This window comes from Felis catus, chromosome D2 (genome assembly GCF_018350175.1).
Source record: "Felis catus isolate Fca126 chromosome D2, F.catus_Fca126_mat1.0, whole genome shotgun sequence".
Classification (NCBI taxonomy): Eukaryota; Metazoa; Chordata; class Mammalia; order Carnivora; family Felidae; genus Felis; species Felis catus.
In genome coordinates, this window is record NC_058378.1 from 78,963,364 (window position 1) to 78,979,169 (window position 15,806).

Here is a 15,806-nt window from a genome sequence, read left to right on the forward strand (position 1 = left end):
CCTTGGTCTTCTCTCTCGTGCCTCCCGACTGGTGGCGAAATCCACACGGACGCTCTCTGTTACCTCTGCACGTGGTCTTCGTCTATGCCGTTCCCTTTGCCTGGAATGCCCTTCCTCACCGCCTTGCTTTTCTTTCCTTGATTACCTCCTGTGTGGCCTTCAGGACTCAGTTGCCTTCCACAGACCTCCCTGGGCCCCTGCTGCTCCAAGTGTGGGTCTGATGTTTTCTCAAGGGACTTCTGTCATGCTCAGAGTCCTTGTCGGGCTGCAGGGCGCATCCAGTGGGGTCGGGAGCCACTCGTGTCCGCCCACCCCCAGCTGGTACTGGCTCATCGCAGCTCACACTGGCTTGTGAGAACCGATCCTGAGCGCCCCTGCCCAGCTCCGAGTCCGGGGCTCCACGTGGGCAGCGTGAATTGGCACAGTGGAGTTATTTACACCACGGGAATCTGTACATCAGGCCATTCCTATTTGTTTCTTTTCAGAGAGCCTGTTTCGTCCCACTTGCCTCTCTAACCTGGAGGATGCGTGGTGGGCGGTCGGCCCACCCAGCCTCCGCCGCAGTCTCTGCACAGCGCTGGCCCACCACACGATGCGGGTTTAGGGTCACGCGGGCATGACGACCTCCTCTCTCCTTGCTGCTGTCCACGGAAGCCCAAGGCCAACACTTCTTCAGATTCTGAAGATCTGGCAGTGATTTCTGACAGAGTGTCATATTCTGACACACAGCGTGGAGTCCTTTGGTGTCCCTGAGGTGGAGTTTAACCGCCCGTGTGCTTTACCCCAACTGCCATCAGCGTGGTCCAGTTTTCCAAAGGAGGCACATTTCCAAAGAAATGCATCCTTTTTGTTTCCAAAAGAGACAGTTTAGAGCGAACACTTTCTATTCCTCAGGGCTCTGTGGTTTGAGGAGAAACAAAGGTAGTTAACAGAAAGGTCATTAATTAAACAGTCTGTCCGGGATCAATGTTTTCTTAACAGGCAGCATAATCGAATGGGTAAAAAATAACCTTGGAAAATTGTTCTGTTTCTTTTTTTTTTTTTTTTTTTTTTGGCCAGACCCCACCCCTGACTTGCTGCACGGATCAGGGTGAGTGCTCTGTATTTTCCTGCTTCCTGGGAACCACCTCCATCCCCTGTGACCCTAAGAACACTCTAATAATGGGGCACCTGGGTGGCTCGGTCGGTTAAGCGTCCGACTTCGGCTCAGGTCATGATCTCACGGTCCGTGAGTTCGAGCCCCCGCGTGGGGCTCTGCGCTGCCAGCTCAGAGCCTGGAGCCTGTTTCGGATTCTGCGTCTCCCTCTCCCTCTTGCCCCTCCCCTACTCGCACTCTGACCCTCTCTCAAAAATAAATAAACATTACAAAAGAAAAAGAAAAAGAAAGACCTGATCGTTTCTCTGAGGAATTTGTGGTCCAGTCCAAGAGGCAGCACGCATTCACATCTGCCGTTTAAGAGAATGGTGAGTGCTTATAAAGGAGCCGCATGCATGTGAGGTTCAGGGAAGCTGTGGACATTAATGCACTCAGCATGTACTTGTTGCACGCCCCCCCCCACCCCCGCTTCAGGCTCCAACCTGGGTTCTGGGGCTATGGTGCTGGACTCACAGATGGGAGGAAGGGCAGGTAAATCAATAATTACAGAATGGACTGATATCTGCTATAATAAAGGTATATACTCCATGATCTGAGAAAGTAATTCTAGTAAGGTTTCTGGGAATCTAGGAAGGCTTCTCATAGGAGGTGACCTTTGATCGAGGTTACGAACAGATGTCTAGGAAAGGTGCTGCCATGAAACACCCAAGAAAAGAGAAGGAAGAGAGCAAAGAACCTTCTAAGTGAGTGAGCAGCACGATCGGGGTGTGGAGGAAAAGCCAAATGTGGAGTGTGGAAACAGTGGCCAGATTGGGAAGCAGTGGCTGTGAGAGACCCCTGGTCTAGCTTACTAAAACACCCCCACCCTACCTTCAACTTTGTAAACGCCTCACTCGCAGAGCCTGTACTCCCACTAGTTAACAAACAGGATTTCTGCGGTTAGACATCTGGACACCGGGGGAGCTGTACAGGCTGCTACATAGATAACCGCTTTCCTCTCGCTTCTGTAATCTTGCTTACGCGCCCAACCATAGTAATCTTGCTTACGCGCCCAACCCTAACCGAAAGGTCCCTAGCCGCTTCGCAGCCCGGGCTCCAAGTTGCATCAGCCAAAAGAAACTTCATTTCCCAAGCTTCCCCGGGACGAAACTACCCACAACCCTAACCATCACCGAGCAGAGAGCCTACCACCAGCCTGTATGCAAATAAGACTCAAAATAGCATAAAAGACCTGTGACCCCGTTTATCGGGGCTCTCCCGCTTTCTAACACTGGGGAGCCCTGGTGCACCAGTAAAGACTCTCTGCCGACGTCGGAGTGCCGTGTGGTTCTTTGCGCCAACTCTCATTCCATAGGGCCTAGGAGCTTGGCTCCTAACATTTGGTGCATTGGCCGGGAACCCGAGGGAAGGCAAGAGAACCCCGGCCCCGTCGGTGGATGACTCTCCGGCCCGGGCCACTGACGGACTGACTGAAGACAGACTTCTGTGCCTTTGTCTACACACAGGTATTGTGTTCTATGTTTTGTCTCTGAACTGTGAATTCTGAGGCCGGCCGGCCACCTCAGTAGGAGTGTTGAAGGAGGACAGACGTGTCCTGAACCTTCACACCCCAGCCCCGAGGGACGCCTCGGTGGTGTTTGTAGGGGAGAACTGACAAGTTCGTCAGACTCCCCAAATCCGTAGGCAGGCCTCCCCTGCCATCTGAATCTGAATACTGGCCGCGGCTCCTTGGTTGTTGTCTAGTCTGTGTTGTCTGGTCTGTGTCGACATTGTAGTCATCTTTGTGTATGTGTGTGTAAGTGTGCTGGTGTGGACGCGTGGACAGGACAGGACGACACAGCCATGGGACAGACATTGACTACTCCTCTAACTTTGACTCTGACTCATTTCTCGGACGTCCAAGCAAGAGCTCACAATCTTTCCCTTGAGGTTCGGAAAGGTCGATGGCGAACTTATTGTTCATCAGAGTGGCCCACCCTATCCGTAGGGTGGCCCCGGGATGGGACTTTTGACCTCTCTATTATATTACAGGTTAAGACGAAGGTAATGGATCCCGGACCACAAGGTCATCCAGATCAAGTAGCCTATATCCTCACTTGGGAGGATCTCATTCGGAATCCTCCGGCATGGGTGAAACCCTTCCTCCCTTCCTGCCCCCTATCTCAATCTACCCTTCTTCCCCTGAAAACCTCAAAAGACCGTGCCTCAACCCAAGCTTCAGACCCGCCCAAACCAGTTCTTCCTGATGAGTCCCAAAAGGACCCTCTTCTCCTAGACGCTTTGTCCTTGCCGCCCCACAACCCCCTCTTACAGCCTCCACCCTATAATCCGCCCCTGGCCCCCGCCTTGACCCCGGTGGCCCCTACTTCCCCTCCTGCCTCCAGTTCCTCCTCCCCCTCCCCAATTTCTTCCCCCGCCTCCGTCTCCGGCGATCAGACGACCCGAACGGCCCTCCCACTTGGCAATCTTCCCTGTTTCCTCTCCGGACTGTCAACCGGACTATCCAGTATTGGCCATTTTCTGCATCTGATCTTTACAATTGGAAAACTCATAACCCTTCCTTTTCCCAAGAACCCCAGGCCCTAACCTCACTGATAGAATCTATCCTCCTCACACACCAGCCCACCTGGGACGACTGCCAGCAGCTCCTACAGGTCCTTTTGACTACAGAGGAAAGGCAACAAGTTCTCCTGGAGGGTTTCCAACCCAGCTCCCCAACGAAATAGATGAGGGGTTTCCCCTCACCCGCCCGGACTGGGACTATGAAACGGCTCCAGGTAGGGAGAGTCTCCGAATCTATCGCCAGGCTCTGTTGGCGGGTCTCAAGGGGGCAGGGAAACGGCCCACCAATTTGGCCAAGGTAAGGACCATAATTCAAGGAAAAGAGGAAAGCCCCGCAGCCTTTATGGAACGGCTTCTAGAGGGGTTTCGGATGTATACTCCATTTAACCCCGAAGCTCCAGAACATAAGGCTACCGTGGCCATGTCGTTCATAGATCAGGCAGCGTCTGATATAAAAGGAAAGCTCCAACGGCTAGATGGGATTCAAACCTATGGGTTGCAGGAACTAGTTAGGGAGGCAGAAAAGGTATATAACAAGAGGGAGACTCCAGAAGAAAAGGAGGCTAGGCTAGCAAAAGAGCAGGAAGCACGGGAGGAATGAAGAGATCGAAAGAGAGATAAACATCTAACAAAAATCCTGGCAGCTGTAGTGACAGAAAATAGAACAGGAAAGTCAGGGGAAACGAAGAGGCGGCCCAAAATAGAAAAAAGACCAATGTGCCTATTGCAAAGAGCGCAGGCACTGGATCAAAGACTGCCCTAAGCGCCCTAGAGACTCAAAGAAATCTACCCCCGTACTCACCTTGGGCGAAGAGAGCGAGTAGGGATGTCAGGGCTCTGGAGCCCCCCCCAAGCCCCAGCTAACTTTATCTGTAGGGGGGCATCCCACCACCTTCCTGGTGGACACAGGAGCTCAGCACTCGGTCCTAACCAAGGCAAACGGGCCTCTGTCCTCTCGTACCTCTTGGGTTCAAGGAGCGACAGGAAGAAAAATTCACAAATGGACTAACTACCGTACGGTTGATTTAGGGCAAGGGACAGTGACACACTCTTTTCTGGTAGTACCCGAATGCCCATACCCCCTTTTAGGACGAGACCTCCTAACCAAGCTTGGAGTTCAGATCCACTTCTCCAAAGCGGGGGCCCAAGTGCTAAACCGGGATGGCCAGCCTATCCAAGTCTTAACTGTGTCCTTACAAGACGAACACAGACTTTTTGAAACCCCGGTCACCACTAACCTCCTCGAAGCCTGGCTGCAGGACTTTCCCCAGGCCTGGGCAGAAACGGGAGGGCTCGGTCGAGCCAAATGCCAGGCCCCAATCATAATTGACCTAAAGCCCACGGCAATGCCTGTATCTATCAGGCAGTATCCCATGAGCAAGGAGGCTCATATGGGCATTCAGCCACACATTACCAGATTTCTAGAGCTTGGGGTCCTGCGACCTTGCCGCTCACCTTGGAATACCCCTCTCTTACCAGTGAGAAAACCTGGTACTTGGGACTACAGGCCTGTCCAAGACTTAAGGGAGGTCAACAAAAGGACTATGGATATCCATCCTACGGTCCCCAATCCCTATAACTTGCTCAGCACCCTGAGCCCAGACCGTACCTGGTACACAGTACTGGACCTAAAAGATGCATTCTTTTGCTTACCCTTGGCCCCCCAGAGCCAGGAACTGTTTGCTTTCGAATGGAGGGACCCTAAAAGAGGAATCTCAGGCCAATTAACCTGGACCCGCTTACCCCAAGGGTTTAAAAACTCCCCCACTCTCTTTGATGAGGCTCTTCACAGGGACCTAACTGACTTCCGGACTCAACATCCAGAAGTAACTCTACTCCAATATGTGGATGACCTTCTTCTGGCCGCCCCCACAAAAGAAGCCTGCATACTAGGTACCAGACATCTGCTCCGGGAATTAGGAGAAAAAGGATACCGGGCATCCGCCAAGAAGGCCCAGATTTGCCAAACCAAGGTAACCTACCTGGGGTACATACTGAGTGAGGGGAAAAGATGGCTCACCCCTGGGCGAATAGAAACTGTGGCTCGCATTCCGCCACCCCAGAGCCCCAGAGAGGTACGTGAATTCCTGGGAACTGCTGGGTTCTGTCGCTTATGGATACCTGGGTTCGCTGAGCTAGCCGCCCCCCTCTATGCCCTCACAAAAGAGAGTGCACCCTTCACCTGGCAGGAAAAACATCAGTCAGCCTTTGAGGCCCTAAAAGAGGCCCTCCTTTCCGCCCCGGCTCTCGGGTTGCCAGACACCTCCAAGCCCTTTACCCTCTTCATAGACGAGAAACAAGGAATTGCCAAAGGAGTTCTAACCCAAAAACTAGGGCCCTGGAAGAGACCAGTAGCATACCTGTCCAAAAAGTTGGACCCTGTGGCAGCGGGGTGGCCCCCATGTCTTCGTATCATGGCAGCCACTGCTATGCTGGTCAAGGACTCTGCCAAATTAACCCTTGGACAGCCACTAACTGTTATCACCCCGCATGCTTTAGAGGCCGTAGTGCGGCAGCCACCGGACCGATGGATAACCAACGCACGCCTAACTCACTACCAGGCCCTCCTACTGGACACAGACCGCATCCAATTTGGACCTCCGGTTACCTTGAACCCTGCCACGTTGCTACCGGCACTGGAAGACCAACAGAGCGCACACGATTGCCGGCAAGTACTGGCTGAGACCCATGGGACACGGGAAGATCTTAAAGATCAAGAGCTCCCAGATGCGGATCACTCTTGGTATACGGACGGGAGCAGTTACATCGACTCATGTACCCGGAGGGCGGGAGCAGCGGTAGTAGATGGCCACCACATCATATGGGCACAATCACTACCTCCTGGCACGTCTGCACAAAAGGCTGAGCTGATAGCGCTCACCAAGGCCCTAGAGCTATCCGAAGGGAAAAAGGCTAACATATACACAGATAGCCGATATGCCTTTGCAACGGCTCATACACATGGGAATATTTATGAAAGAAGGGGCCTACTAACCTCAGAAGGAAAAGAAATTAAAAACAAAGCTGAAATCATTGCATTATTAAAGGCCCTTTTTCTTCCTCGAAGAGTAGCCATAATTCATTGCCCCGGGCATCAGAAAGGACAAGGCCCAATTGCAACAGGAAATAGACAGGCAGACCAAGTAGCCAGGCAAGTCGCTGTGGCAGAAACGTTGACCTTGACCACAAAACTTGAAGAAACCGATCTTACGACCAACAAATATGCTTACACCCCAGATGACCAGGAAGAGGCAAAGGCCATAGGGGCTGTACTGAATCAGGACACTAAAGACTGGGAAAAAGAAGGAAAGATAGTCCTTCCCCGAAAGGAAGCCCTGGCAATGATCCAACAAATGCACGCCTGGACACATTTAAGTAATCAGAAGCTGAAGTTACTGATTGAAAAAACTGACTTCTTAATCCCTAAGGCAGGCACCCTCATAGAACAGGTAACCTCCGCCTGTAAGGTCTGTCAACAGGTAAACGCTGGGGCTACCCGAGTGCCGGAAGGAAAACGGACTCGTGGTAACCGCCCAGGAGTCTATTGGGAAATAGATTTTACTGAAGTAAAGCCTCACTATGCGGGGTATAAGTACCTATTAGTGTTTGTAGACACCTTTTCAGGATGGGTAGAAGCCTACCCCACCCAACAAGAAACGGCACACGTGGTAGCCAAGAAGATTTTAGAAGAAATCTTCCCCAGATTTGGACTTCCCAAGGTAATCGGGTCAGATAACGGGCCGGCCTTCGTTTCCCAGGTAAGTCAGGGGCTCGCCAGGACACTGGGGATTAATTGGAAATTACACTGTGCATATAGGCCCCAGAGCTCAGGACAGGTAGAAAGAATGAATAGAACAATAAAAGAGACCCTTACTAAATTGACCTTAGAGACTGGCTTAAAAGATTGGAGACGCCTCCTATCTCTGGCCTTGTTAAGAGCCAGAAATACACCCAACCGTTTCGGGCTCACCCCATATGAAATCCTTTATGGGGGACCCCCCCTTTGTCAACCTTGCTCAATTCCTTCTCCCCCTCCGATCCTAAGACTGATTTACAAGCCCGACTAAAAGGGCTGCAAGCGGTGCAGGCCCAAATCTGGACCCCCCTGGCCGAACTGTACCGGCCAGGACATCCACAAACTAGCCACCCATTTCAGGTAGGAGACTCCGTGTACGTCCGGCGGCACCGCTCTCAAGGATTGGAGCCTCGTTGGAAGGGACCTTACATCGTCCTGCTGACCACGCCCACCGCCATAAAGGTTGACGGGATTGCCGCCTGGATTCACGCATCGCACGCCAAAGCAGCCCCAAAAACCCCTGGACCAGAAACTCCCAAAACCTGGAAGCTCCACCGTTCGGAGAACCCTCTTAAGATAAGACTCTCCCGTGTCTGACTGCTAATCCACCCTGTCCCTGCCCGAACCCAAAATGAAACCCCCAGCGGGAATGGTCTTTCTGTGGGTCCTCACAAGCTTGGGGGCGGGAATTGGAGCTAAAATTGTCAAAGAGGGGAACCCACATCAGGTTTACACCTTGACTTGACCTGTTGATCTTACAAGAAGGCGGGTTATGTGCTGCCCTCAAAGAAGAGTGCTGCTTCTATGCTGATCACACAGGGATAATAAGGGATAGCATGGCCAAGCTGAGGGAGAGACTCAAACAAAGGCAAAAGCTGTTCGAATCTCAGCAAGGCTGGTTTGAGGGGTAGTATAACAAATCCCCCTGGTTTACCACTTTAGTCTCCTCCCTCATGGGCCCCTTAATACTCCTACTATTAATACTGGTGTTCGGACCCTGCATCCTTAACCGCTTGGTACAGTTCATAAGAGAAAGACTCTCTGTCATCCAGGCCTTGGTTCTAACCCAACAGTACCACCAACTAAGACAATTTGACGCAGAAAGGCCAGATACAATTGAATGAAAGGTTTCATTCGATGCCAAAAGAAAATGGGGGAATGAGAGACCCCTGGTCTAGCTTACTAAAACACCCCCACCCTACCTTCAACTTTGTAAACGCCTCACTCGCAGAGCCTGTACTCCCACTAGTTAACAAACAGGATTTCTGCGGTTAGACATCTGGACACCGGGGGAGCTGTACAGGCTGCTACATAGATAACCGCTTTCCTCTCGCTTCTGTAATCTTGCTTACACGCCCAACCATAGTAATCTTGCTTACGCGCCCAACCCTAACTGAAAGGTCCCTAGCCGCTTCGCAGCCCGGGCTCCAAGTTGCATCAGCCAAAAGAAACTTCATTTCCCAAGCTTCCCCGGGACGAAACTACCCACAACCCTAACCATCACCGAGCAGAGAGCCTACCACCAGCCTGTATGCAAATAAGACTCAAAATAGCATAAAAGACCTGTGACCCCGTTTATCGGGGCTCTCCCGCTTTCTAACACTGGGGAGCCCTGGTGCACCAGTAAAGACTCTCTGCCGACGTCGGAGTGCCGTGTGGTTCTTTGCGCCAACTCTCATTCCATAGGGCCTAGGAGCTTGGCTCCTAACAGCTGTCCGCGTGGAAGGAAGAGGTCTGTTGGGCTCCTTTGCGTGAGACACCCAGGGGGTGAAGCCGTGAAACCCCCAACATTTCTGCATTGTTGGAGTCGTGATTACCACGGAGAGCTAAAGAGGGCCTCCAGGGGGACCTTGGGAGTCTGAGTTCCACTGATCTCAACCGCTAGAACTTATACCCTTGGTCCTCCGATGGGCCACTTGGGATTTATCTGCCTGTCCTGGCTGTTGGGATTACCAGTGAGTTTCCACATCTGTCTGCCAAGTCAGAGACTCAGCTGCAAAGCTGAGAACCGGCTGCATTAGGTGGCTCTGTGACACTCCCTGGAGCATTCCCGGTACTTAAAGGAAATTAATGGATTTTGCCAAGACATAAATACAGCTTTTTCGTTGGTGACAGATATGCCCGCCGTCCTCGCCAGCGAGGGCTGGTCAGGATATTGTGCCAAATTGTTTTCAGAGACGCTTGCCGAGACATGAGACGATGTGAGGGGTAGTGTTGGAGCCTGGGGGCTGTCTCTCTCACATGAACCTGAAGCTGGTGTGGTGGGCAGCGGACAGGCGTGGAGGTGGGGGAAACTGATCCCATTTTAGGCTGAAGGTGAATATACTCTGATCCTGCTTAACCAATAAGCAGTTGTTGATACCCTCCTGTGTTCCAGGCCCTGGGCCAGCCTCTGATCGTACAGCGATGACTAAGACATGACCCAGCTCCCCAGGCACTTGCTGTACAAGTGGCCCCATGTAACGTAATCTTCAAGGTCTTGGGCTCTCAAGCCAGGCTCTTCCAAGTTTGAAGCCTTCCTCGGCCACTTATTCACTGTGTGACCGCAAGCAAGTTACTGACCCTCTCTGTGCTTCGGTCTCCTCACTTGGCAAACCAGGGCTGATGCAAGTTCTTACCTTGCAGGCTTACTGTGAGCTTGGTACGCTCCCTAGCTAGTGGTCACTCAAGGTCTGACTTGATGTCCGGCCCGGGAGTTGAATGCCCCCCACAGGGATAGCAGCTGTGACGTGGCGTATCCAGGAAACGGAGGGAGTGGCCGTCCCTCTTCACTAATGTTTGTGAGGTGTATTCATCTCTGCCCTTTGCAGGTAAGGCCGTGAACTCTCCGTTTCTGCTTGGGTGCAGGAAGTTCACCCCTACTACCTGCTGGCTTACTGGTGGAGACAAATCTATTGCAGTTCAGTTACACACTTTCTGACCACCCCTACGTTTGTTCGCCAGACATTAATGGGTCCCCTGGTGTCCCAGGCACTGGGGATGCTGAGATGAACCTTGCTCCACTCTCGATCTTTTTATGTCTAGCACGGGAGCCACGCTGGACGACAGACCCAGTAACGCGGGCTCATCCCTGGACCTCAGTTTAACGCTAACAACTCCAGTGACGACAGCCAACACTTACTAAGTGCTTCTTCTATGCCAGACACTGCTCTGGGGTTTAACGGGTATGAGTGACTACCTTTCATCCTCAAGGAAACCCTAAGAGGTGGGGACCATCATTACCCCATTTTACATCCAGGGACTCTGAGGCTCAGAGAAGCGAAGTGATTTTCCTAAGGCCACGGAAGACCACCGTCTGCCATCTGTCATTGTTGTATACATTTGCGCTCAGGAGTTCTCATTCCCAGTGTGGGAATGTTGTCATTCTCAGCAAATCCCGTGGGCTTCAGAAAAGCCTCGAGTTCAAAAAACTTCCCAGTTCTTACGGATCAGCTGCTCCCTCTCACTACTGCAGGTATCTGGGCTCAACATTTGTCAGCTCTTTAGGAGTTTACCCAACTCCAGAGGTTTATTTGGTCAAAATCTGACCAATAAGTGTGTTACCATACATACTTACACTCAATAAAAATCAGAGTGTTTTGGGGTTTTTCCCCCCAAATCTTCTGTGATCCACGTTAGGTTTCAAAGAAACACTGGTTGGTATCTCTACAGTGATATTTGCCCGGCTCATGACAAGGTCCTTTTGCCAAGCTGAGAGCGATCAGATCTTGGGTCGGGACAGGCTTCATGACCAGAAGTGCTGGCTCAGGACAAACACGAAAATACACGAGTAAAACACAAGTGCGGGTGACCCCTTGTGAAGGAAGGCAGGGAGCGAGGGCCACATGAGAGTATTTATTTCGTACCCTCTGTGCACTGGCCCTGTTTCAAGACTCCTCACACAAAAAGTTACCTCTGCCCCTCCATTCAGAAACAAGTCTAGCCTAGGAAAAGAAAGAAATGCGGAAAAGCTATGTAATGCTTTCACGGTGTCATCGGCCCTTTGAGTGCAAATTTGGTTTGTGCAGGCCAATCTCTATGTCCTGAAGCGGGGGCTGGCAACCTTTTTTCTGTAAAGGGCAGATGACCCGTGTTTTAGGTTTGGCAGGCCATACGATCTCTGTCTCAACTCCTCAACTCTACCACTGAAGTGTGAACGCAGCCACAGATAACGCATAAACGAATGGGAATGGGATCGTGTTTCAATAAAACATTGCTTAGGGATACTGAGAATTGAATTTCATGTGATTTCCATATGTCCTCGGAAACTCTTTTGGTAGTTAGAAAACTTTTATTTATTTATTTATTTATTTATTATTTTTTTTTTTCAACGTTTTATTTATTTTTGGGACAGAGAGAGACAGAGCATGAACGGGGGAGGGGCAGAGAGAGAGGGAGACACAGAATCGGAAACAGGCTCCAGGCTCCGAGCCATCAGCCCAGAGCCCGACGCGGGGCTCGAACTCCCGGACCGCGAGATCGTGACCTGGCTGAAGTCGGATGCTTAACCGAATGCGCCACCCAGGCGCCCCTAGAAAGCTTTTAAAAAAGGCAAAAACTAGAACCCGTTCTGCGCTCGTAGGACATACAAAACCAGGTGGCAAGTCCGGATTTGGCCTGGGGCTGTGGTTTACTGACCCTCGTCATAAAGAAAAACCCTAACTTGTAGCTGGATAGAAATCGTACATGAAAAATAATAAGCTTGCAGGGGGAAAAAGTGAGCTTTAGCAGAGCTGCCTTTAACTGTGGTCACCCTAATGACTCTTGAGAAATGGATTGTCATCTATTAATCCAAATACTTAATGTATGATTTCCGTGGTGGCGCACCTGTTTTCAGACGACTGAATAGGTCAAACGGCAGGTTAAATAGCTCGTTTTCCAAATCTTAATTCAGGCGTATGAGCAAATGGGAATTTGAACGTATTTAGGATTTTGATGAGATAGAAAGTTGAACTTGACTTTGCCGCCGAGATGTACATTTTTAGCAATTCCTACCTCTGCCTGCTTCAGAAGGCATTAGTTAATGGTAGGAGCGTGTGGTATGTGTGAGAGGCGGCGATGCGTTTTTCAATCTCTGTGTGTCCTTCATGAGCTGTTTGTATTCAAGTTTACCTTGTGCGGGCACAAGACAGCCCGCCCGCCATGCTCAATGAGGAGAACCACTCTGCACGGGCTCCTGCCATCACCATTTCTTTTCCATTTAGGGGGCACCTGCCATTTCAATATCTTGAAAACCAACAGGTTTGAAAGGCTGCAGACTTCACTCTTGAAGGAACCATTATGAAAAGCGAGCAAAAATTTAGCAAAGGGGGAAAGTTGGGGTGGGGGAGGCAGAGACGAAGAAACAAGCAAGCTGTTGATGCCCCTGCTTCTTTGAAGGAAACATTGAAGATTAAAAGCGTTTTTTCTTTCTTTGTGTGTGTGCATGTGCGTGTGTGTGTGTGTGTGTTTTGTTTCTTCCTGGGAAATGTAATTGGCCCACCTGATCTGTGAAAAAGGAAGCTCTTGGATCCCCTAGCATGCCAGACGTTCAGATTTCCCCCCAGCCACCCAATCTTTCTTTGAGGAACAGAGCTTTCTCTTAAGTAAACATTTAGGGCCTAATTGGATCATTGGTGTGGTGTCACAATAATTAACGCACCGCTTGGAGTAGTCACATAAATGTCTGTGTGAGCAGCACCAAGTCCTGCTGGGAAGTCAGAGAGGGCTTGTGAGATCCAGCCAGCAAGACTCTCGCACGATTGTTCTTGGCGATGAGGAAGAAATAGCAAGAATATCTCCAGGATACGTGGTGTATTATACAGAGATTTAAAAAAAAAAATATCTCAACAGTGGTTGACTAGTGATTAGGGCTTTATTATTATGCTTAGCCAAGGACAGATTAAAATGACCCCAAAAGAGAGTGCAGTGTTCTCGTTGATTTTATGTCTTGTTCATTGGTTAAGACTGGGATGCAGAAACCAACCTGAGCGAGTTTCAGCCTCACAAAGGATTCTCTGTGAGCACGAAGGGCTGCTTTTCTAGAACCCAAGAACGGTGCCGCGGGATCCCTGGGAAGGAGTTGCCCTGGAATAGGAGAGCTTGCCGCCTTCACTCTGCATCTGCTGTCTCACTTCCCCACGGAGCCGCTGCCTCACCGTTTTCCCTCTGTGTACAAGTTTGTTTCCACTGTTCCGGTTGATGTCCACCGACCCGCTTTCTGGGGCGGACAAAGCCCGGATTCGGAGCGTTTGCCAGTTCCCATTACGCAAATCTTCCCACCACGGCTGATCTGCAGCCACCCCCACGAAGGCGGTGTTGGGCAAAGGTGTCCAACAGCATTTGGAAATGCACGGCATTTCCACCGGGCTCTCGGGAGCACAGATACTAATGAAATGTAAAGTAATAATAAGGTCAAGTAATTAGGAAGTGATGAGTTTTTTTGAGTAATACCTTTGTTTTTAATATGGCTTATTAATCGTATGTTTACGTAATTTAATTTTTTAAAGTTTATTTTGAGAGAGAGAGAGAGAGAGAGTGGGAGAGGGGCAGAGAGAGAGAGAGAATCCCAAGCAGGCTCTGCACGGTCAGCACAGAGCCCGACTCAGGGCTTGATCTCATGAACTGCGAGATCATGACCTGAGCCAAGATCGAGAGTCGGACGTGCAACTGACCGAGCCACCCAGGAGCCCCCATAATTTAATTTTTAATAGTGGTCGCGTTAGCAAATTTTGCTCGCAAAATCCCCGATGATTTAATAATCAGCTCTCGTGAGCTAGCACGTATGAACTGATTCCAGCGCACGGCCAGGTTTTTTCCACGTTATTGTGGAACACAAGGCAGCGGTCCCCCCCCCCGGCCCCCCACCCCCAGTTCCCTCTCCTACAAGGACTCCTTAAGGACCTCAAGCCCAATTCCACCTTCCAGGAAGCCGGGATCTAGTTGGTTGAGTCTGTTCTAATTTGGCCAGTCAGCTGTGGCTGGGGGTGGATTGGAGGCTCTTCTTTCCAGGAAGGGGCAGGGATGTTGCCAGAATATTCCACAGAATATTTCTGTGGGAAATATTCAGAAGGTAGTGTCTGTTCAAGACTTACTATGTGCCAGACACCGTAAACACATCTTCTCTTCTTGTCTTCAGAATTCTGTGACTTGGGCGTTCTTGTGTCCACATTACAGATGAGGAAACTGAGGCCCAGGGAGGTTTAGTGACTGGCTCAGGTTCCAGATGTAAATTACAGTGTCAATTTAAATTACTGTGCTGAAATTCATATTCAAGCCCATCTTACCCCGAGGCTTCTTTCCACCAACCAGTTGTCTCTCATGTGGAGATAAACTGTGCCAAAAAACTTTGCCAGCAGTAGTCCAGCTCCTGACCCTGTGTGGGAATTGCAACAATCCCTCCTCACAGCGAATAGAGAAAGGGGGGTAAAAGAAGAAAGTCTGAACAAGAGATACAGGAGCAAAAGCATGCATGATTTTTTATCCCCCCAAACCCAGTCCCTCTGCGGCCTGCCTCTCTTCTTTCCTCTAGTCTCCGGGGGGCCAGAGGCAGATACTGGCTTCATTGTAATTCCGGGTGTGGGTGCAGATCACGTGGAGTTGAATAGGAGTGTGGATACTGGTTTTTTACCTTCTTCATTGTTTGCCTCGCCCAGCCACTTTTGTGTGTTCCTGCCCCCAGGTATTGGGCACAGTCAATTCTTCCTGCAATTAGTATTCATGGTCAGCTGAGCAGAACTAATGCAACAAACCGTTTTTACTTTGAAGGTCATATTACATGCTTCCGAGCTCCTGCGGAAAAGGCTCTTTATGAGTAAGTTCTTCTTGACTCTCTCCAGGAATTTAATTTTTGCTGCTCTGAATTTTCAAGCCCACCTATTGAAATCTTCAGTGTGGTTTCCCCAGGAGACGCCCAAAGCCAGACAGATAACCGGATGGAGCCAAATTGTTAGTATTTAAAAAAAAAATCCCTTTTTCCCTGGGGGTGCAAGATACACGTGCGCGCCCCTGCCTGTGTTCGAGTGGTGCCTGTCTCTTCCTTTCACTGCTTCCTTTGATATATGTATATCATTGCTCTCAATCGCATTAATTAAAGAATGCCCATTCATTTAAAATTGATAAAAGGAGGGTGCTGAAAAATCTGACTTCTGATTATTTAAAAGTTATATTCAGTTATTGCAGGTAGTTCCTCAAATAGCAGAAGCAGCAAGAAATATTTTTTTAATGTTTATTTATTTCTTTTGAGAGAGAGACAGAGAGAGAGAGGCAGAGAGAGAGGATCCCAAGCAGGCTGTGAGCTGACGGCACAGAACCTGACGTGGGGCTTAATCTCAACAAACCGTGAGATCATGACCTGAACAGAAATCAAGAGTCAGACACTTAACTGACTGAGCC

At 50.2% G+C, this 15,806-nt stretch overlaps 1 long non-coding RNA gene across 1 annotated transcript; it reads left to right on the forward strand.

The window, feature by feature from the left end:
• The first annotated feature begins 1,268 nt into the window (after positions 1-1,268).
• Positions 1,269-9,095, forward strand: LOC111561417. Its single transcript, XR_006587396.1, has 2 exons — positions 1,269-3,873; positions 7,815-9,095. It is a non-coding gene; the product is annotated as an uncharacterized LOC111561417 (long non-coding RNA).
• Positions 9,096-15,806: the final 6,711 nt, after the last annotated feature.